The following is a 21,906-nucleotide window of genomic DNA, read 5'->3' as shown; positions in this document are numbered from 1 at the left end:
CGCGGCTGCGCTGTACCGCTGTATGGAAGCGGCGGGCGGACTGGGTTTCGGCCGGCTGCCCGCCATGGACCCGCAGGGACGGCGGGATCCGCGCCCGCTCTACCGCCTGGTGCGTGGAGGCTGAGGGGTGCCGGGAGGGGCGGCTTGAGGCTGCTGCTAACCTTTGGCCTCCTAGGTGCTGGCCGCTGTGGTGTTGCGTTTCCTGGGGCTACGTCCTGTACGGGGCGCGGGAGGCGGCGCGGCGGCAGCTGCAGAGCGAGCTGGCGGTGCCTCGGCTGCCATAGGCGGAGCGGGAGGACGGCGGCATGGTTTCCGAGGGAGCCGTCGGAGGACGGGAGAAAATGCGCGGCCAACTGGGCGAATAAAGGCTGAGCTGCTTTCGTGAAAAAACGACAAACTTCAAAAAAAGTCCGCTCTTTATTGATCTGTTACATCGTGTGTCGGGGAGGGAGAGGCAGGCAGAGAGAGTGAGGCTGCAGTCAGCAGGCAGCCTTCCACAGCGTCTGTGTATAGAACTGTGCAAACATACATTAGTTTGAGTTGGAAGGGACCATTAAAGGCCATCTAGTCAACTCCCCTGCAATGAACAGGGACAGCTACAGCCCCATCAGGGTGCCAGAGCTGGGTTTCGCCTGGCCTTGAGTGTCTTCAAGGATGGGGCATCTAGCATCTCTCTGGGCAACCTGTGCCAGTGCCTCCCCACCCTTTTTGTAAATACTTTTTCCTTATATCTAGTCTATGTCTACCCTCTTTTAATTTAAAGCTATTTTTGCTTTTCCTCTCGAAGCAGGCACTGCCTGAAAGTCTGTCACCTTCTGTATCCCATTCGGATTCTAAAAGGCCACTCTCAGGTCTCCCTGATGCCTTCTCCAGGCTGAACAGTCCCAGCTCTCTCAGCCTGTCCTCATAGGTGTGGTAGTTCCATCCCCTGGGTCATTTTTTGTGGCCTTCCTGTAGTTGCACTCCAACAGGTCCACATCTCTCCTGTCCTGAGTATTCCACATCTGGATACAGTGCTCCAATTGAGATCTCATCAGTGCAGAGTAGAGGGATGGGATCACCTTTCTCAACTTGCTGGCTGTGTTTCATTTGATGCAGCCCAGGATACAGGTGGCTTTTTGAGCTACAGGAGCACACTGCTGGCTTATGTTCAGCTTGCCATCTACCAGTACCCCATGTCCTTTTTGGCAGAGCTCGTGCTCATTGGTTTCATATCATGAGCTTGGTGTCATCCCAAATGCACATGTGCTTCTGCTGTCATCCTACAGATACTCCACTCTTCCATACACCCAGGCAGACCTCTCTACCCATCCGTATCCTTGCCCATTTGCTGGGCAGAAGTATTACCAGCCAGCTAACCTAAAAGTTTGCTATCAAATTACATTCCTCTGCAGATGTGTTTCCCCATGGGGTCTGGCAGTGGTGCTAACACTTCGGCTTGCCAATACCAGATATATGCTGTGACTAGCAGTCCTGGTGTTGGTGCTTGTTTTTGCTTTACTTGTACTAGTTGTGCCAACTGCTGCACCTGGGACACACACACTAGTCCTGTCCTAGGAGCTAAGGCTGAAATCATTAACTACATCCATTGTTGCCCCCAGGACACTTATCTGCTTCTCTTGATAATATAACAGGAGGAACACTGATGCAGATGGTTCTCATTTGGCCTACTTCCTAAATGCACTGTGCATGTCATTTCTTAGGTAAGCTGGGAGCCACTTGGAGTCCTGTGACTTGAGTCACCAGATGGGTAGCTGAAAGTGCTCTTGGTGGGGGAGGCAGCACAGCAAAGAGAATATCAATCCAAAGTATTTAGCTATAATTTTCATTGCTCTCCACATTTTCCAAGAGAAAACAGTGGAGGCTGGGCACAGAGAACTGGGACAGGCGCAAGGGATTTGTTGCATTATTGTTCAATATTGTTCATTATTGTTCAAACAACCATAAAGAAGTCTGTCCAGCTTAAACATAATCAATTTCTTGTCACAGCACCTAGTGAAAAGCTCAAATACAGGAGGGACTCATGAGGCCAGGTGTTTTTCTGCATGGATGGGAAGAGCAGAAACTGATGATTCCTCTCTCAAACCATGCACTGTGCTGATTCACCTCACCAGACCTGTGAACCTCTTCAGGCTTTGCTCCCCAAGCCATTGGGTCTTTTGGCGTCTCCATTGGCAGCAGAGCAGGAGGCGTGACACTATACCTGGCCTTCAGACCCCATGGGGAGGTGGGTGCTGTTCTGGCAGTAGGGCAGTCAAATGGGAGATGGAGGCTGTGGGCTGAGGACAGTTCCTTGTCAGCCACTGAAGTGGCAAAGAGATCAATCAGAGGCTTAGACCATTCGATTTGTGTTGGTTTTTTTGTTTTTTGTTTTTTTGTTTTTGTTGTGTGTGTGTGTGTGTGTGTAGTTTTTTGTTTGTTTGTTATTTTTAATAGATCCTCACAAATACATGAAAACTGTCATGGGTTCAGCAGTGCCGTGACAAAGGTTTTTACGCAGACAGACAGGTTGAGCATCCACCACCCAGAGCTGTTTCACCAGTGAGCAGCCACCAGATGGAGAAGCACTCCACATCATTGCTTCCCAATCTATGCAGTTCCCCTGCTCCCAGTGAGTGGCAGACGTGTGCTGAAGGAAGCATCTGCAGTAGTCCCCAAAAAGCTGGAGCTGCTACTTGTCCCTGATCACTGGAAGTGTGAGCCCACAGCTGCTCACATCAAAGATACGAGATGCCCAGAAACTTCCTGCAGCTGAATACGCTATTGCCCTGTAACAACAAGGAGGCAGAAAGATTATCCACAATTACTGTACTATCCTAACTAAAAAAGAACTAAAAAAGCAGTGTGATGTTCTGCAGGTTGAAAACTGTGTCTCAAGAGCTTCACAAACCTTGCAGCGAAGAGATCCATGTAAGGACAGAAATCCCAGAAACCAGTGATTTAGATTCAGCTGTTTGTTGCATTGTAGAAAATCTTCACTGTGAATTTAATCTTCTGCCCAGAACTTATGCATTGTCATGAGGCCAAAGCCATAGGGGTCCTTGTCCAGGATTAGGTTCCTGGTAAGTGAGACCTTCAGTAGATATCTAGTCTCCTGATATAACACAATATAATCTCAATGTATCATCATTAGCAGTGTTAAAAATTCAGTTCCTGTGCAGTTTTGGTGACTGTTATTTATTTATAAGCTGAGATCCCCTTTCTAAAGGAACACATGCAAATCCCTTATGCTTGCATTCAAGGTGTTGCAGGAAGGACCCATGCTTAGCATCCAGCTGGCAGCAGTCAGCTCTCTTTACCCAGTAAAGAGCAGAAAACATTTCCTGTCCAAAGTGGTACAGCAAGCAAAAACTATGTTTAGGCAGTATTTAACCATTTGATGCTATCACCTGAGATGGTTGTTCTTATGCCTTTCATCCCTAAAGGAACATATTCATAATGCTGATGAAACACCCTTCAGATCTTTTTATTTATTTTTTAAATAAAGGGTTGCCCTATTTATGACAGAAACATGCATGTTTGTTAGTCATGAGGTGTTTTGTTTGTTTGCTTAGGTTTCAGGAGATTGTTTGGGAAGACTCTGATTTTGATGCTTTTGATTAGCATCGCTAAGAGGCACTTTAAGTTAATGAAATGATTAATTGATTCATCCAGGAATGCAGTCACACTAATAGCTGCTTCTGCAGATACAAAGGATTCCCTTTCAAATACATCCATGCCTCATGTTAGTACCCATGGATACGTGTTAATTACAAGGTTGACAAGACTATGTAAGCATAACTAACATTGTAGCTGAGTTATTTAATGAAGAAAGTTGAAAAAATGTCAAAAAATGGAAATAAAATAATCAGCCAAGCAGAAAATGGTGGGTTGAGTTCTGCCTTAAATCACCTTAATCTACTGGTGATAAACGATTTCTCCCAAATTATAACAGCAAGGAAGCAGGGATATAATTGCTTAATTCCTGCATTACAGATTGTTTGAAAATGCAGGAATTACTCAAGTTCAAGCCACAGCTGAACAGTGCCCTTTGTCTGCTCAATAACTGTATACTTTTATTGTCCTGTCTGTTTTTCACGCAAGATTACCTGAATTCTAAAAGCAGTATAAATATTTTGGTATAAAGATTTTGGTAAATATACACACACTCACATCTTGGTAAAAGGATGCCTACCAATTTTTTAAAAATTTTGGTATTGACTGCCCATGAAATGTATATAGTCCTAAAGACAGTACTGCAGGTTTTGTGGTGAAAGACAAAAAAGGGTGGATGGCACAGGAGCAGGAAAAAGGGTAAGAGAGAGACACAGCACAGTAGAAGACACCAGAAACAAACATGGTATGTATTGGGAGACATTAGCAAAGCTTCCTGATTAAAAACACAGAACAGACATAGGATTGGCTTGTCTGAGTGGTGGTGCTGCCAAAAATCACATAAAAATTTGGACCGAAGAGCTGCAATTCTTTATTTCAAATGCAAGCAGGGTGGTTTTACTGCTACTACAGGTTTCTTCCCCTGTTTGCTGCAATCATCTGCCATCACTCATCCGACACTGTGTGCATTTAATATATCATGGTGGAAAGGAATACATAGATCTGAACAGAAACCAATGTTACGCTGCCCTGGCCACTGCCAGTGGCTTGATAAAGCTACAAAGCACGTAAATGTGATCAGCTAAAATGAAGCAATAACATACAAAAGCCTCTGCAGAAGCTAGACGGCAGTGTTGGCATATGCTTCAAAGCACAGGCAAGGTACTACTGCCTGCATTTTGCACAGTGGGTTGAAAATTGAAATCTTACAAGGATTGGGTTTGGACCTTCTGTTTTGCCATCAGAAGTAAAAATGGCTTTGCATCTATGAAACTTCAGCCTGAAGACCAACAAGCAAAAAGTTTTATGCAGATTTCCCCAAGCAGAAAGAACATAACATTTACTTTAGAAGCCTTTTTTTCCTGCCACCTAATTCACAATTATGTACATCTATAGGCTGATTTAACAATGACACACCACCAAATGATCATGTCACTAAAAGGAATATATTATTAGTATTTACATTCAGAGAAGTAGAAGGTTTTGCCACAGATACTGGAAGAAATGAATGGTTAAAAAGATAAAGACCTTCAAAGACCATATGTTGCCCAAAGCAAGCTTTAATGAATTTTATTGTGGTTCAGTGAATCTGGTTTGCTTTTAATGGTTCATTTGGCAAGCTGTTGCTGCAGTGATTTCTAATAATAATGTCACAACAATCTTTTAACTGAGTACAGATTTGTGACCATGCGGAACTGCTCTGAAGGCAATTTCTGAACTTGGTAAGATGGCAGAACATATGCAGTGAGCTCCTTGAGCTTCTTCCCCTGTGACAAGTCATCACATGGAAGAACAAGAGGACAGCATTCACACTGAGGTGCAGCAGAAGGTATTCTCTTCCACTCAGATGAGGATTATTTCCAAATGATAACAGCAGCTGAGAGCAGAATATTGCCAGCAGACAGGGAGAGTGTTTACTTCATTCTTTGGTGTGACTTTAGTCTTAAAATCTCTGTTAGTAATTACAAACAGTACAACAATATGTTTTTACTCAACATACTGATTTTTTTGGTTGAGATTTCTTCCTAGTCCTCTTTTCCAAATGGTGTTTTGACTCCTTACTTATGCTGATTCAAGTAGCAAAGTAACCAAAATTCACTGAAATATTTAAAAAATGATGAACTGCAGTTAAGACTAAATATATACTGGTTTTCGTCATAAAGCACGAGCTCAATGCCAGCAGCATAACTCAAATACAGGCAAAAAAAAAAAGAGCCCATACTATTTAAATACTTGGCTAGCTAGGCAGTTTGATAGCCATACTTATCTTTTTGCAACAGCTGCAGTCATCCAGCTGTAGCTTCACATTTCTAGAGGCTCTCAGGCACATGATAACACACTCTGTCTTCTGCACTATCATTTTCCAGCTGTAACTGTGGCTGGACAACACATTTTGTAGCAGGCAGAGCATGCCTAATGCTAGGAGGTGAAATCTGTAGTGCAAGAAAAGGGGGAGGAATGGGAAGCCCCCTAGCAGATTAATGCCCAGACCTATACGAATAGCCCACATGCCCTTCAGTGGGGCAAATAATCCTATCAGTGTCAGTAAGGTCAAACCAACAAGCTCCCCCTTAGTGAATGTTGAGCAGATAGTAGAGCTGCTTGGGTATGTCATGGACACAGAAATACACTGAACAACATGAACATTTTAACCCCGGTTTCCATTTTTATGCTATTGGTGACAACTGTCAGGAGTGATGTGCCAGCTGAAAAGGTAGTCCATTCTACTCATATGCTTTGCTGTAAACCACACAGGGCTGCAGCCTGCAGATTTCGTTCACTGTGACTAAGAGGGTTCCACCTAGGTAAAGAACTAAGAGATGTGGTGTCCAGGAATGCAGGTGTCACCTCTGCCCAAACCAAACCAAACCAAACCAGAGAGGAGTCCTCATTCTCTCCTGAGGGCAAAGGGCTGTGCCACTCACATTGATGGAACCTCTGAGAGGTTCTTCCTTTCTGAATAGTACGTTAATTCTTCCTTCCAGTGGGGGAAAAAATGAAAAGACAGCTGCACAGGAAATTTTGGGCTTCAATAAAAAGAGAGGTTTCACAACAAACATTAGCACATTTCAGAAAAAAAGTTATTTTTCCAGCTAAAAAGAGCATGTTAGTATGTATTAGCACAAAGTCTATGTACAAATATATAACTTTATATGCTTCATGAAGCAGTTGTGTCTTAGATAACTGACTCTTTTTTTGAATATACAGTAAAAAAAAATCAGAAAACTTACATTTCTTAGCATGGATCTCAGCAGACTTGGGTGAAGACTCCTGATTGTATTGTCTGCACAAGATCCACCACAGTTAATCTATGAATAAGTAAGTTGAATGTTCTGTAATATTTTTTTTCTTTAGATAAACTGAAATTAGGAAGACTTTATGCAACAGGAAGAAAGTTACATAACCGCATCTCAAAACTACTTCAATCCTACTGCAATCTTGTCATTGGCCAATATAATTTTCACAGGCCCATTAAGGTTGATGATAAATACTAAATGTTTCTTCCTGGGAAAAGAGTACCAATGTTTATTTGAAGAATGCACACTTCAAGTCTGAGAAGCAATTTCTGAAATGGCTTAGTCGGGTTCCTCTATCGCTGCTTAATTGGCATGTTCTCTGCTGCTGCTGAATTAAATGTTTGCTCACTTATGCTGTTTTTTGCTCTTGAAAGTGGATAATGAAATTGTAAACCATGCTCCAGAAATCCTTCTAAAACTTCACTGCTAAATTAAATGGACAATACCATGTGCTAAATAAAAGCGAGCTACAATTAATTTTAGGGAAGAGCAAGGCATGCCTGCAGCCTGCTGATAATTTACATTTCCAGAATCGCATTTTTCACTGAAATAAATTCTTTCCCTCCTGGTGGTGTGTGAAAGGCCAAAATGAAGAAACAATAAGACTGATGACATGCATATGAATGTAGTGAGCTGCCAGCATTAAATCAGGCATGTCTCCGTGTCTCTGCCAGGGGACAAAGCAGAGGCTTCTGGAACCACCTGCACTCCAGAAAATGAGGCCGCCTCCAACAGATGAAGTTTGGCTCCATTTACTGACATGAACAGATCAGCACACAAAAAGTTACCCATTTGAAAAGAACTAAGAGAAAAAAACAAGTGTTCCTTGCTTTGCTGCATTTGTAAGTTTAAGTACATATTGACACCAATTGAAATTAAAAACTCAAGTTGTTGGGTTTTTGGTAGGTTCACAAAGCATTCCTTTAAACTCCAGTACAGTCAGATTTGAAGGATAAGAAGTAGGCAGACAAGTCTTGAAAGAAGCATTCAAGCAGTAAGTAGGTAACAGATGAAAGTCACTGAGACACCACCTATCTTATACCCCATCTTTACAAATCTTTAACTATTTAAAGATCTCGTTCTCCATCCACACATGCATGGGTAAGCTGAATTACCGTGATGCTAAGCTGATTTGGTCAACATATGAAAACAAAAACAGGATTCATGCCTGTTAATATAATCCATCCACAATTTAGGTATCTAGCCTAAAGTAGTCAGGTTCCTCACCACACCCTGGGTCATCTAATTTTTATTAGTTCAGATGTCTTCATTTTCATCCAAGTGTCAGCCACAGATGACTTGTAGAAAGAAGACCAACAAACTACTCTTTCTTCTCTTAAGTTCTGAGGACTGTCCAAAATGTGCACAGGACATGAATCATAATTGCATGGGTGCCTGCAGGGGAGGACAACAGCTATAACGGGATCCTGCTATGCCAGTGCAATACTAACTTGAAAATCTATCTGTGATTTCAGTTTAAGCAGTAGAGGGTAGGATAGTGGAAACAGTTTTTAACCACTGCGTATGGAAGATTGTCTCTACTGTTACTCCCTGAAACAGCCCATTATTGCATGCATAGAAACTGCAAGGCAAGAGGACTGTTTTGTGACAAAGGTCACATCTTTCTCCATGCTCTGTGCGCTCTAAGTTCAGTGCAGAAGTGTTCATGTCTTCTGAGACAACAGTTTTGCCAACAATGACAAAAAAGTGATCCAAATTATTTTTAGCAGGAACATAAGACAGAGAGATACCACTGAGGTGGGACAAGTGCACAGCCAGAAATAAAGAGTTGGCACATCCTCACCGCGTCATCCATTTGCTGCTCATCTTTCCAGGATTTAAAAGACATGTGACCTAATTTAACTAAAACAACCTTAAACAATGGCATTTATTAAACAGAATGTGTGAAAAGGATGTGAGTGACACAGAAGTTCACCTAGGCATGGTGTGAGAGTAGGGACATGTTTCCTGTTTGTGTCTAACAATTTTCTTAGAGGTCAATCATGAGAACTTGAAGAAGTTCACTTTCTTCTTTCATCTGAGTAGGGAAAGTGAAATGTCATTTCCAGGAAAAATCTGGACAAGGTTTCCCTGGTTTTCAGAGAAGCATTAGAAGATTAAAAAAGAAAGGCATCTCTATACCTGTGAAGGCTTACATGGATATACAAAGCGCCTCCATTCTGTATACCACTTTGTATATGGAAAGTATGAGGTACGTACTGCCAACTTTTCTACATTTCTTGCATTATACCACCTTGCAATTAGCTTCTTTCATTCTTTTTTTTCCTGGTAATCTGGGAAACTGATATATCATTTTTCTTAATGTCCACATCAAAAAACCTTAATTTGTTCTTTCAATGGATGTCAAACTATTTGCTGAGGTAGCTTTAGCTTTTGAGAATAACACTTTGCACGTGGAGTAAAATCAGCAGCTTCGATCTCCACTTAATCTTCTTGACTTGTTTCAGCTGAAGAGTTACATATAAGTCAGTGCGCTTCATATCCTCCTACTGAGCTTGAAAAAAGGCAACCAGCAACAAATCCACCTAAATACTAAAAAATAATGAGGTGAGCTTCACTGTTGAAATACAAACTTATCAATTACTTTATAATGAGAACAGCAACAAAGAATTAAGGGAGTATTTTTTTTATCACTGAGCAAGCCCAGCATATTCCAACACGTTTAAGTACCGACACAGGCATATTTTATAAAACAACCAAAGATGAAACACACATAAAAAGAAAAGCAGCATTTGGCATTGTCCAGTCCCTACAAACCAAACAGGGCATGGCTTACATGAAATCATTCAGGGATCTGAAGCACAGGATGTTTTGTATCACATATGCTCAGGCAAAGCACTGATATCTGTGTCATTCATTAAAGAAGTGAGAGAAGAGGATTTTCTCCCCCAAAAATTCTTAATGAATAGTTCACCCTAAATTGCTCTCCAGCTAAGGTGTGAAATGCTGCAGAGACCAGCTCTGACTGCTGGGCACCAGAGCAGGCTCAGTGCAAGGAACACTTCATCATCTGCCTCTCCTCAGAGTTTTCAATGAGTAGCCAAGACTAGGCTCAGACGTGATTCCCACATCCTAGAAATCCAGGCTTTCCTGGGGAGCCAGGATTAAGCTGTTTCAAAAAACAAAGCTAGCAGCAGTTCAAAATGGAAAAACTACCCATTTCAGAGGTATTATTATGTCCCTTGAGTCTGGCTGATACCCAAGGCAACCAGGTTCAAAGTCTTGCCGGAGATGTGAACACAGACACAGGAGAGATGGTGTACCAACAGAGAGCATTTAGCCAAAGAGTTCTGTGCACTGACCAGCTCCTTCAGTTCCACCTGGATAATGGCTGGAAAACGCTGGCATCTCTTGCATCAGTAGAAGAGTTTTATCCATTTCAAGAGAGTTTGGATTATTTTTTAGTGTGGGACCTTTTTAGTCTCATGCAGGAAAAGCATCTGCCTAGCATGAATTACTGAATTAGTATAGTTTTGCAGTGGATTGCATGCTGAAAGGTGAAAGACTCCCTGAGGTTGGTTATAAATTCACAGTGTTATTATTGCCTTTAGTTGTTGCAGTGATGAATTAGCAAGCCATATGAGCTCGTGGATGAAACTGATCTACCGCTGCACTCAACTATCAAAGAACCTGCAATGCTGACAGGAAGGAAAATATTAACTCATTTTATAGGTGATAATCTCAGACAGATCAAGGATTAGCTCTGCAGGAGTCATCTAAAGAAACAGAAATCACGTGGTGTGCTCTCCATGCTTTCCAGTGTCTTGGCATGCTTTCACAGGGAAGTCCAACAGAAGGCATCTGGACTTAACAGGATCACAGAAATCTCTTGCCACAGTCCACTGCATATTGTAAAGCCACAGACAATATGTACCACCAAGTCGGTAGGGACTACTTTTAGATATTTCAAGAGGAAGTAATAATTGCATTAATTCACCTCTCTCTGGACCCCAAATGCATTATGTGTGCCAAATAAATATCTCTCGCTCTGATAGTGGTGCTGGTTCTCTGATTCTCACTGTTTGCACAGCACAGAGCCTATACCACAGACTGACCAAGTGTTTTTACTGTAATACAGAGACATAGCTTTTTGGCCTCACTTCCACTCCAGTCAAGTGACCACCTTGTTTTTGAGACTGAAGCGATGCTCCCTGGAAGCTCTGTGAGCAACAACTCCTACTCTGGCAGGCCATAAAATGAAAGATGAAGATCTACAAGCAAGCAATGAGCAAGACTTTGTATGACCAACCTACCTGGGGTACAAGCAAGAATCACACGCAGCTTGTGCTACTAATTAACACCAGCACTGCTAGGGGGGTTTCCCAGAGTTTGGACAGTCAGGATAAACATCAACTCCCTTTGTATTCCCTTTTGTCAGAGCCTGCTGATGTCACAGCAGAACTGCAAGTTGAACAAAATGGTCCGTCCTAGGCTTCATCATTTTACCCCACACGTTACCTTCCCTACAGTAGCTGCAGATCCACTCCCAGATCCATCTCTGTCCCCCAGGCACAAGGCGTACCATGTTTTGATCCTCTTGTGTGAGGACAGATCTAGCAGAAGAAGGAAATAATCAGGACTGCTTATCTGGGGTGAGTTCCATTTGCCGCTCACCACTCACAGGGGACAGCTGGCATGCGAACTGTGTATCTCTAAATAAAACTTGTGAGGACAAAGCAGTAAGGAGATGGGCAAATTCCACGTGAGGTGGGTTTTTCTGCTCAGCTTTTTCTTCACTCAGAGCAGATCCTCACTGTGGCAAACTCTGAGTTTGTTTGCCTCTGAAAACCAGGCAGCATCCCCTAATACCTGCATGCATTAAGGAATGAAGGCGCAGGCTGGTATTTTTGCAGCAGGCAGAACTGAATCTCTGCCTGAGAAAAGATGCATGTGATTGAAAAGGCATTTTCCCAGGGGAGTTCCTGTTTCCTGGAGCTCTGTCATTGCTGATTATTTTCCCTGGATTGCCTATTCAAGTCTTTTCTTTCTAACTTTCTTATCTCCTAGAGCGACTAGTTTTTTAGTAACTTCAAATCAAGGAATAAAATCAGCAATATTCTGATTACAGACAAGCTCTGAAGACAACATATGTATTCTAAAAGCGCAGTATTAAACCACAAATCTGGCAGTGCCCAATTGCTGAGACACATCCTGTAACGTAAGTCACATTCTGACCTGAGAAGGAAAGTGAATTTACTCACAGATATAAGGACATCTCCCAGTTAGAGAGCATCATCTGATCATCTCCCATCCCTCTTCTTGGCACTCAAACAAGTGTTTCACCTGCAGGTGAAATTAGAGGTTTTTTTAGTTTTCTTTGATTTCCCATAAGCCTCAAGCACTGCACATGAACCACCATCTCATTTTGATGTGAGCTGCAGGCAGCTGTCAGATGGTAGCATGGCACACCAGTATGTGAACATGAATTGAGTCAGACTTGGAAAGTAAAGCTTAGCTTCCATAACTGCTCCATTAAGCTAGCTGAGAAAGAAAAATAATTAAGAGCAAAAGAATAAATATAAGAAAAAAAAAAACAAATTTAAAGTATTTTAAAACTAGAATTATCTCTGAGGAAAACTACACACATCCCATCTCCTGGACATGAAAGGACATACAGAATCTAAACATCTAGACCAGCATCATAATAAACAAACAAACAAACAAACAAAAACATATATAGCATGCAGCCACCTTCAGAAATAATTGAGTTTCTGCAAAATTGAGTTTTTGCAGTGCTGGCCCTGAAGAGTTCTCTGGGTAACAACTGGAAGGGAAATCACAAACAAATACTTTCTAGCACAATTGTATCTGCAGCTTTTTATCTCTGGATGTGGAATAATACTCCCTGGCACACGCTCCCTGGTGCAAGTCCTTGGGGCTCTCCAAGACCCTTCAACCAGCAAGCTGCCCATCCTCTTGCCACACCTCATGCTACTGCAGGGATGCACACACATCGGCTGAACTTCCTACATCCCCAGCCTGCTCCTGTTCAGCACCTGCCCCTTGGCTGGCTGACGGTAAAGCAGCAAGAGAAGCTGGAAAGGTCAAGCAGAAACAATCAAGCAGAGAGACACCAAGTAAAACAAGCAATGAGCTCACCGGCCATGGAAACCCTGGGTCAAACAGGTCAGAAACAGAGGCTGTTAAGCAAAGTGAGAAACCAAGGCTGTTATTTCAAAGCTGCACCACCAAACAATATTGGCCTGTGACCATGATTGCTATGCTTTTGATACTGCTCTGCTCAAGACAGAAATCAGAGGGCAGCAGGAGTTGTAGAGAGCAGGCACCAGTTGCATTGGCAGCAGTAGTCACACATAAAAGCAGGAAGACAAGGAGGAAAAAGCAAGAACCACCCTGAGGAGGGGAAGGCATTAAACTACATGCTTTTGAAGACAGTGACAGCAGGACTCCTATCCAAAGGGGCTTTGCCATTTTCCCCATCAGTAGCCCATTAATCTCCTGCTCCCTGCAGGTAAAGGCAGTATGAATTTTAAATCCATCTTGTGGATCGCGGGACTGGGTCTCACCTCTATGTATACAAATGCTAGGAGATGCTTCCTCACAGGGGGCTTCTCAGTGCCAGCACAGCTGGATGTACATCTGCTGGGGGAGCTCAAATGTTGGTGAAAGGACTACTTTCTCTTACATACCCAAACAGCTCTGACCCCATTTTTTATTTCTTTCATTAAAGGAACTATGCTTTTGACATTTAAGCAGCCAGTATTGAATGGACCAATTTTGGGAACTCAAGTTCTCAGAGTCAGGTAGATTCTGAAATGCATGAGCTGCATCGATTGCACAATTTCAGGTTATATAAGCAATTTTTACTGAACAATATATTAAACATTCAAATATTTTCCTCCACTTAAGAGTGTGAACACCCAAGTGGAAAACTTGGTCACATCAGTACAAACCACATATTTTGAGTTTTAGACATTTAGGAAGGCCTTTCAGAATGGAAACCGAGGACTTAAGAAAGTTTCAAAGTTTGACATTTACTTCATTCCAAATTTTAAATTTAGAATTTCTCTAGTTCAGAAAGTTTGGTGTCCAGTTGGATCCCTCTGAGTTAAGCCTTTTTTATTTGCCTTTTAAGACAAGCAAACTAACTTCTGGCATTGCCAATGATGCAGTTTGCAAATGCCTTCAAAGCCCTCTAGAAGTGCCGCTCCTTGGTGCCTGCAATGGGTGTATGATTAGATGCATTGCCAGCACCAGGGAAATCAGCCAACAAGATAAAACATACAACCACCACCACCACCCCAACTTCATGTGTTAAAGCACTACATAAAAGGATATCACTATCATTAAGCAGAAAAGCAAGCACATGGAAGAAATGCAGTTAATAGTTGCTTATCCAGCCATTAAATAAGAAAAAAATAATGATTGAGAGTGAAGAAAATGGGGGACTTCATATGATTAAAACTATTATTGGAGCCTGCTTGAGCAAGTGAAACTCTCAGTGCATTGGGAGGGGAGCACATGCACACTCATGCTGCAAACAGCAAACGTGTCATGAGGCAGATAACCTCACTCCTTGCACTACTGCTGAAAGCAAAAGAGAAGGAGATGAGGACAAGGGGAGAAGAGAATTCAAAATATGTATTATGCATATTCTGGCATTCTCCTTTCCATACAAGTGCAATTTTCCATGTACCCTTTTTAGACAAGGTACGGTTACTTTTTTTTAATGGGGCCACAATCTGGTCAGGCACAGCCTGAAGCACAGAGTATGCCTGCAGCAGTGGCCATGAAAACTCTGTGCAAAGCTGGTGGGCAAGCATGGTGCAGAGCTGCAGGCCAGGCCTCTGCAGTGTGGTCTGCAGTGGCTGTCATTTAGAGAAAGTAAAAATAGGAAATGGCATCAGCCTTCTGTAGTGCTGCAGGTGAATGGTAGCCTGTCAAAGTCATGTGGATCTGGGTCAGACAGGCACAGTGAAGGATGGATAATGGGACAGGCAGATGGGGAAAAGTAAGGCTGCATAGAGGACATGGCGAGGAAGAGGAAATAAGACATAGGGAGATGCCTCTCTGTTGACTAGCAGGAGTTCATCCTGGAAACAGATATTGATATCCCCAAAATGCTGTCCCAAAAGAAAGACCGGCCACAGTGCCTGCTCCCACCTGTCACAGGGCAAAGGAGCTGCTGACTCAAAGCTGGGCTCTGAGCAGCCCTGGGACCCTGCAGAGAGGCAGATGAGCCCTTACAGATGCTCGCCTCCCTACAGATGGACAGCAGCGCAGGCCAGCATCACGAGGAGGGCAGGACATAACTAATTATTTCAGAAGCATCAAACATAGGCATGTCTCAGGCATGCTGAAAAAAACCATGCTGTGTGAGTCCTGGCAAAAAGCTGCCAACTTGTAGGACCTTATTCCACTTCCCCAGTGAGCAGGGCAGCCAGCAGGACAAGGAGGGCTGTGGTACAAGAACCTTGCTTCAGGCACCAAAGCCATTTTGGGCCTTCTACAGCCATTTGGGCCTACTATAGTCATTTGAGCCTGCCATAGCCATTTAGACCTGCTGCAACAGCCAATGGGGCCTGCTGAGGCCTGATAGCACAAGGGAAGTGCCGCATGCTTTGCTGAGATGTGCATGAGGCCAAGGGCAGCTGTTCACCATCCGTGTGTAACCACTGTGTGCTATGAATGCCTGAATTAATTGGACCTTTGGGGCAGAGTGCAATTACTTGAGCTGGAATTTGTCCAGCCTGAAACAAACAGCTTATTCTTGGGGAAAAAAATAATAATAACAACTCTGGCAATTTCCACAAAGAAATCTGTAGACCAAAAGCACCGAGAATACTGGGATGATACTTGCTATTATAACCCACGTATTACTGGAAAAATGCAACCAACCAACCAACCAAAGTTATCTTTGCTTTCCAAAGTCAAAAAAAATTTCAAGGAGTTAATCTCATGATTAACTGGAGGGTCTGGAGAAAAAAAAATACACATCAAATGACACCAACTGACCTTAGCAGAGATGCTTACATCAATTGATAAATGTACTACTTTCAGCCAAGGTGCGGTTTTTAGTTTTGTCACAGCATGAGACAGTTAAAATAATAATAATAAAAAAACATTAATATTTCTTTAATTGCTTTGGCTGCCCTGAAGGCAGCTGTCATGTTGCAGATGCTCAGCATCTGAGCATGTTGACAAGTGACCTAGAGCTACTGTTGGACTGTGGCCTCTGAGCAGGCCTGCATCTCAATCACTCTGCAAATTTCACGCCAGACATGTTGGTTTCTTATTTAAATTAAGTCAGTTAAAGAAATACTAAGCTAATTGACAAAATTAAGCTACTATTAGAATGAAAAGTCTAAGTCACTACTGAACTACGAAAGATGAATATTGTACACTAATGTAACTAGAATAAACCAGCAAAATTAAGTGAGTTAAACTGATCCTGCTTTTTGTGATTATCCAGAGAAATATGGCCAAACTCAGTCCTGACACTTTCTTTTCCACAGATCTTTTCCACAGTCTTTGCAGATGAGGCATTTGAGGCACATGTTGTTTCAGTTACCCAGCTGCCTGTGCAAACCCATGCAAACAAGGAGCCATCTAAGCTCCAAATCCTGCCTGTCAGCTGCATGGTATCAGAATACTGGCCGAAGCCACCCAGAGTCCAGCACTGTCTGTGCGGTGCTGACCCACCAGCACCAGGAACTTGAGAACTTGTTCAGGAACAAATCCATCTGCAGAGGTTGTAATGCAGGGCATGGCCTGATGGGAGGAGGCTCTGCTGTTCAGGTAATAACAGGCCATCCTCCAGGACACAGCGTCCCACATCCACACTGAATAAGACATTTTTATTATTAGAAAGCTACAACCTACCTCTGAAGGTTTCCACCAGGCCTTTTTGCACTTGCACTGTGAAACTAAAACCTTGATATTACTCACAGTGGTCTTTTATGAGATGTTTTTCACAATCTTGATAAATGCAAGCTTAATTTTTAAAAAAAGAAAAAGAAAGAAAATATACAAAAAGAACACTAAAAATTGTCTTGCTTATTCACATATGTTCAGGTAAGGACTGCAGGGAAAGAGGGACAATCTATCTGGATAGCTGTAACTCACAGAAATGTTCACCCCAAATCAGCGAGGCACTGTTTTGCTTGGCCACTGAGAGCTGGGTGTGCCATTCGTCATTGCAGATCTCAGATGTGCATTTAGGAATTTGATCCAGTTAATGTGCGGTTAAGCTTTGATCCTGTAAACATCTCCCGGGGACATATGGATTGACAAAGCTGATGACACTGTCCCAAAATTGGCTCAGCAGTGACAGTGGGCAGCTGTTACACAACTCAGCAGCACCAAAAGCTGATCTCGTTTCATCAGCAGTCAGTCAGGGAGTCGCCTGCCCTCCAAGCATTTCAGCAGAAAGAAACAGGGATCCCAGCCAGAGGAAATGAGAAAGCAATAGGCACAAAAAAGAAGGTGGCTCAAGTTCCAGGGAGAGTGATGGACTGAGACTGACGGCAGGAACAGTTCTTCCCGCCAGAAAGCTTTATTCTCATAGGGATTCAGTGCTTCCTCCCTAAAGCTCGGTTTCACGCAAGGGACACTCCTGGAACATTCTGAACACAAAGTGAAGTGTTTGGAGGCGTTTCTGGAATGCTAGAACAAACTCAGTGCTGGCGCAATGGGGAAACAGTTACCACCAGCAAAACATTTGCTCTGCTGGCACAGTCGTACCCGCAGAATTTAATTCCCTTTTCCTAACTGTATGGGAGACATATTCCATAAATATAAATGTTGGGGGAAGGTGAAGAAATCATCTGTGTTCCTTCCTGTAAAATGTCTGCTAGAAGAAATAAAAAGGAGTGGAAGTTCAAAGCAGGGTCCTGCAGCATCAGTGTCTGCACGGGCCAGAAATGCAGAGCAACAATCTCAGAGGTAACCTTAGACCAGCTCTGCCTGCTGTGAGCCATCTTCCAGACCTAAGGCTAAATATATTACAATGAGAGAAAGAGCCATAGCAACACCTCTAACACATGCTGCACTGTGTGTAAGAGCAGGCATCATTCAAAGGGGAGGAATTGTGCATGCCCCCATCCACTGCAGGAAGTGATCCTGCAACAAGCTGCGGGACAGCACAGCAGCTGCTGGCTCCTGGGGGCAGGAGGAGGAGAAATTCAGGGCAGAGACATACTGCAGTACAAAAACATGACTGTCGAAATATGGCCATGGTCTCCAGTGCAAGCCCCAGGACTCAACAGTCTGTTTACAATGTCTGGAAGGTGATATTGTACCTGCATGGAGTTGGGAGCACTACAGCGTTGCAACACAGAGAGACTTGCAGAGAGTCTGAAAATGACAAAGGTGCACCGTTAGGTACATGCTGACATAAAGCTCAGTGCTTCTGCTGGGTCTGAGCAAGCCTCTACAGAGGAATATGTCGAATAGAGGTTATGGCCATTTGGAGTGTAGATATAGCTTGCATTCAAGGTCTTGACTAGATTTAGGCCCTCAGAAGGATCTGCTCTGAGATATAAGTAATAGGCGTGGAACCAGCTTCAGAGCCTAGAGAGACTGACCACTGCAATGTCTACACATCCCATTCACTTACACTCCAAGGCACACAGCGTACTTGAGCCCACGTCCCAGGGACACTGCATGCAAAATCCATAGAAACCTGAAAACTGCTATTTAAAATTGCAAAAGAGCAATAAACAAAAATCCAAAGAAGCTGATTATTTCCTCAAAACCCCCTCAGCAGAGGCAATGAGTAACCCAGGGCACAAATCTGCAGTGCTGGCAAGCTGCACTCATCTGGGGCAGGAGCCCTCCACGGCTACTGCAGCAGAGCAAGGGACTTCAGGAGGCCACACAAGTGTTTAGGGGATCAGCTAGAAGAGGATGGCAGTATAATTTGCACCAACACACTGCCAGCTGAAAATCCCACTAACATTTTCACTTCCTGTGAATTAATATATTTGAGAATTGAGTGTAGGTAGAAAAGCATGAAAATGCTTGCTGTCGTCAATGAAGAAAGGTGATCTAGACACCTTTGGGCAGGTGGCTCTGAGAAGAGGACTTGCAGGGGCAGCAAATGGTTTGGTTCTCAGCCTTCACTGCGATACTGGCCCAGCCAGGCCTGATACCAGGATCCTCCATCACCCTAAGTTGGATGGAGCTACCGCACACATGAGGCAGCCCAGCCATCAGCCTGTTCCCAAGCACCACCAGCACTTGCAAGGTCACCTTCAGCTTCCAGAGCCTTTGGAGGCGAAGGTAATGTCTAAGAACAAATGGCATGACACACAGAATTAGAAGGGAGCAAGTGTTTTGCCCTGATAAAATTAGAGCAGTATTCAGCAAAACTGTCTGGGCTTCTGGTGGCTGGGAACTTGAAATGTCTGTTCAGGTTTCCACTATTTGTCCCATAAATTAATCCAATGTGTCGCCTGTGAAACAAACCATTAGAGAAGCCTTTGTTAATTTGTACCAAAGTAAATGGTTATCTAAAATAGACACCACAGGGAGGTTCTTAATTAGTCTGTTGTCAGCTGGGACTGGAAATGCCCGTGGCAGCATGAGGCTAATTAATTACTCATCCTGCCACATTGCAGCTTCCCATCAAGGCAGAAGATGCTTCTCAGCGCACATCCGTGGCTGGCTGCTCCTTTTCAGAGACCACGAGAGCAGCGCAAAGGGGTCCTGCACTGACCTGCATCCACTCTCCAGGCAGGGGTGGGCTGAGGGTCCCAGGCCAGGGCGTCTTTCTAGGCAGGTTATATCACAGCAGCTGCAGCAGCCTATGCAGCAGGACACCAGCTCCTGTGCAGGGGATCTGTTCTCCCATTGCACCAAGTCCTTGCTCCTTGAGCGGGATGGGGACCTTTCCCTGCTCCACTCCTCCTCTGCAACATATGTAGCTGTTTGTACAGCATCCTTCCCAGTGCCTTAGGAGACTGGTCTGTTCTGTGGAAAGGGAGTGAGTTTGCCATGTATTTACACCCACGCTCGTAATCAGCAGCCATTTGATATCCTTTGATACTAGGAAGGTTTTTATCAGCTCTGAGCCTTGCAATCGCTTCAGCCTTAACACAGTGTAAACACTGCCTCCTCTGCTGAATGCTCTGAAATTAAAAAAATAATGTTTATTATAATAAAAGGTGTGTAACAAAGGCCTCCTCCACCCCCATCCCTCACTTACTGTGGCTTCACATCACCAAGTAAATATATATTGTACTTTATTTCTATAGCTACTGCACAGCTGCATACCCAGCACTGTGCACAAATGTCTCTGCTTCTAAAACCTGCTCCCCAACACTGAACAGCCGTTAGTTGGTATGGCGCTAAGGCCAGTCTAGCATACAGCTAGCCACCACTGAGGCAATGATGGCCCCTTCACAAGCCAGTTTTGGTCTTCAGACAAATCATGGCAGACCATGCTAAGGTTCAGGCATTTTCTTTCCCAGCAGAGCAAGTGGAGAGAGTGTGATGAGGATCAGACAGAATGCCTCCTGAAAACACAAATTTCATGTTATTTGGGGACACAGCTGCCCTATTCATGTCTTATTGCACTCTTCCCCCCACAGAGAGCTTCTCATGCACCCCGCATATTTCAACCCCTCCAAAGAGACCTGCTTGCATTCCCATTCTCCAGAAAAACATTCCCTGCTCTTCTTCTCCATCTGCTGCCCCTGCACACATCAGCCAGGGCTGCCTAACTCATGCTCACCCCTACTCTCACCCATCATCTTCTCTGATGTTACAGAATCCCAACATGGATGAGGCTGGCAGAGCCCTCTCGGTCCATGTGGCCCAACCCCTGTTCCAAAAGGAACACTCAGAGCAGGGTGCCCAGGACCATATCCAAGAGTCTTCTGAAGATCTCCAAAGGGAAGACTCCACAAACTCTGTGAGCTTTATCACAGTTCCTGATGGTAGAAAGGGAACCTCTTGTGTTTCAGTTTGTGCTTTTTGCCTCTTTTCCTGGCACTGGGCGCCATTGAAATGATCTTCTTTGCAGCCTCCCTTCAGGTATCTAGAGATGTTGATGAGATCCTTCTGCGGCCTCTCCCTCCTCATGTTCCAGCCTTTCCTCATAGGAGAGGTCTTCCAGACTCTTCATCATCTTCATGGCCCTACATTGGTCTGTCTTCAATGACTCCATGTCGCTGTTGTACTGGAGTGACCCTCAGTTTTGTGTCATCTGCAAATTTACTAAAGGTAAATTGTTTATGAAGACATTAAACAGGACTGGGACCAGTACTGAATCAGGGGTACTCTGCTCAAAATCTAGGCCTCCGACTAGATTTTGCATTACTGACCACTGCCGTTTGGGCCTGGCCATTCAGCCAGTTTTGGATGTAGCTCCCTGTCTACTCACCCAGCTTCAACAGCTTCTCTGTGAGGAGATTAGGGGAGGCAGAGTCAAAGGCCTTGCTAAGTCTAGGAAGAGAATATCCACTCTCTCTCCTCATCCATCTCAACTTATAATTTCACTGCAGAAGCTTTGGCCATGCATGATTTCCCCTTGGTGAATCCACGCTCACTAGCCTTGATCACCATGTGCCTGGAATTTTCAGAACTTATTGGCAAAGATGGAAACGTGGCACAAAGCAGTCAGAGAGAATGCAACCTGGACTGTTGTGAGAAAGCTTTTGCTTGCAGTAACATGAACTGCTGGTACTCTTCTGATAAGCTCCCTTAGTTTGTTGCTAACATTCCCTAAGCAGACAGGAAGGGTACCAGTAAGCCTCTCATCGAGAATTAGTCATCTTGAGAGCTCCAGTATGTGGTTAGTTTTACATGATTATGCTCAAAACTTTTAAAAAGTGTTCGAGCACATCTGAAATCATTAGCTTCTTTTGTAGAGTTAGGTCAAAACAACCTGACGAGCTATTTTCCCTCCCTCTCCACAGATGAGAGATTTCAATTAGAGACACTTCTGAAGAAGTACTTTGCCATATTTTTTGGGACAAAGCAGGATACCTATTATTCACCATTATGTGTAACATGAAGTACTTGTCAATGA

General features: G+C 43.7%; 1 long non-coding RNA gene across 1 annotated transcript; it reads right to left on the bottom strand.

Annotated features, from left to right (window-relative positions):
* Nucleotides 1-7,055: 7,055 nt before the first annotated feature.
* LOC116217553 lies at nucleotides 7,056-21,616 on the bottom strand. Its single transcript, XR_004162237.1, has 3 exons — nucleotides 19,591-21,616; nucleotides 12,113-12,194; nucleotides 7,056-11,464 (listed from the first exon to the last, which is right to left on the bottom strand). It is a non-coding gene; the product is annotated as an uncharacterized LOC116217553 (long non-coding RNA).
* Nucleotides 21,617-21,906: the final 290 nt, after the last annotated feature.

This window comes from Meleagris gallopavo, chromosome Z (genome assembly GCF_000146605.3).
Source record: "Meleagris gallopavo isolate NT-WF06-2002-E0010 breed Aviagen turkey brand Nicholas breeding stock chromosome Z, Turkey_5.1, whole genome shotgun sequence".
NCBI classification, from domain to species: Eukaryota; Metazoa; Chordata; class Aves; order Galliformes; family Phasianidae; genus Meleagris; species Meleagris gallopavo.
The sequence above is the reverse complement of the archived record's forward strand: the minus strand, read 5'-3'. Positions and strand labels throughout refer to the sequence as shown.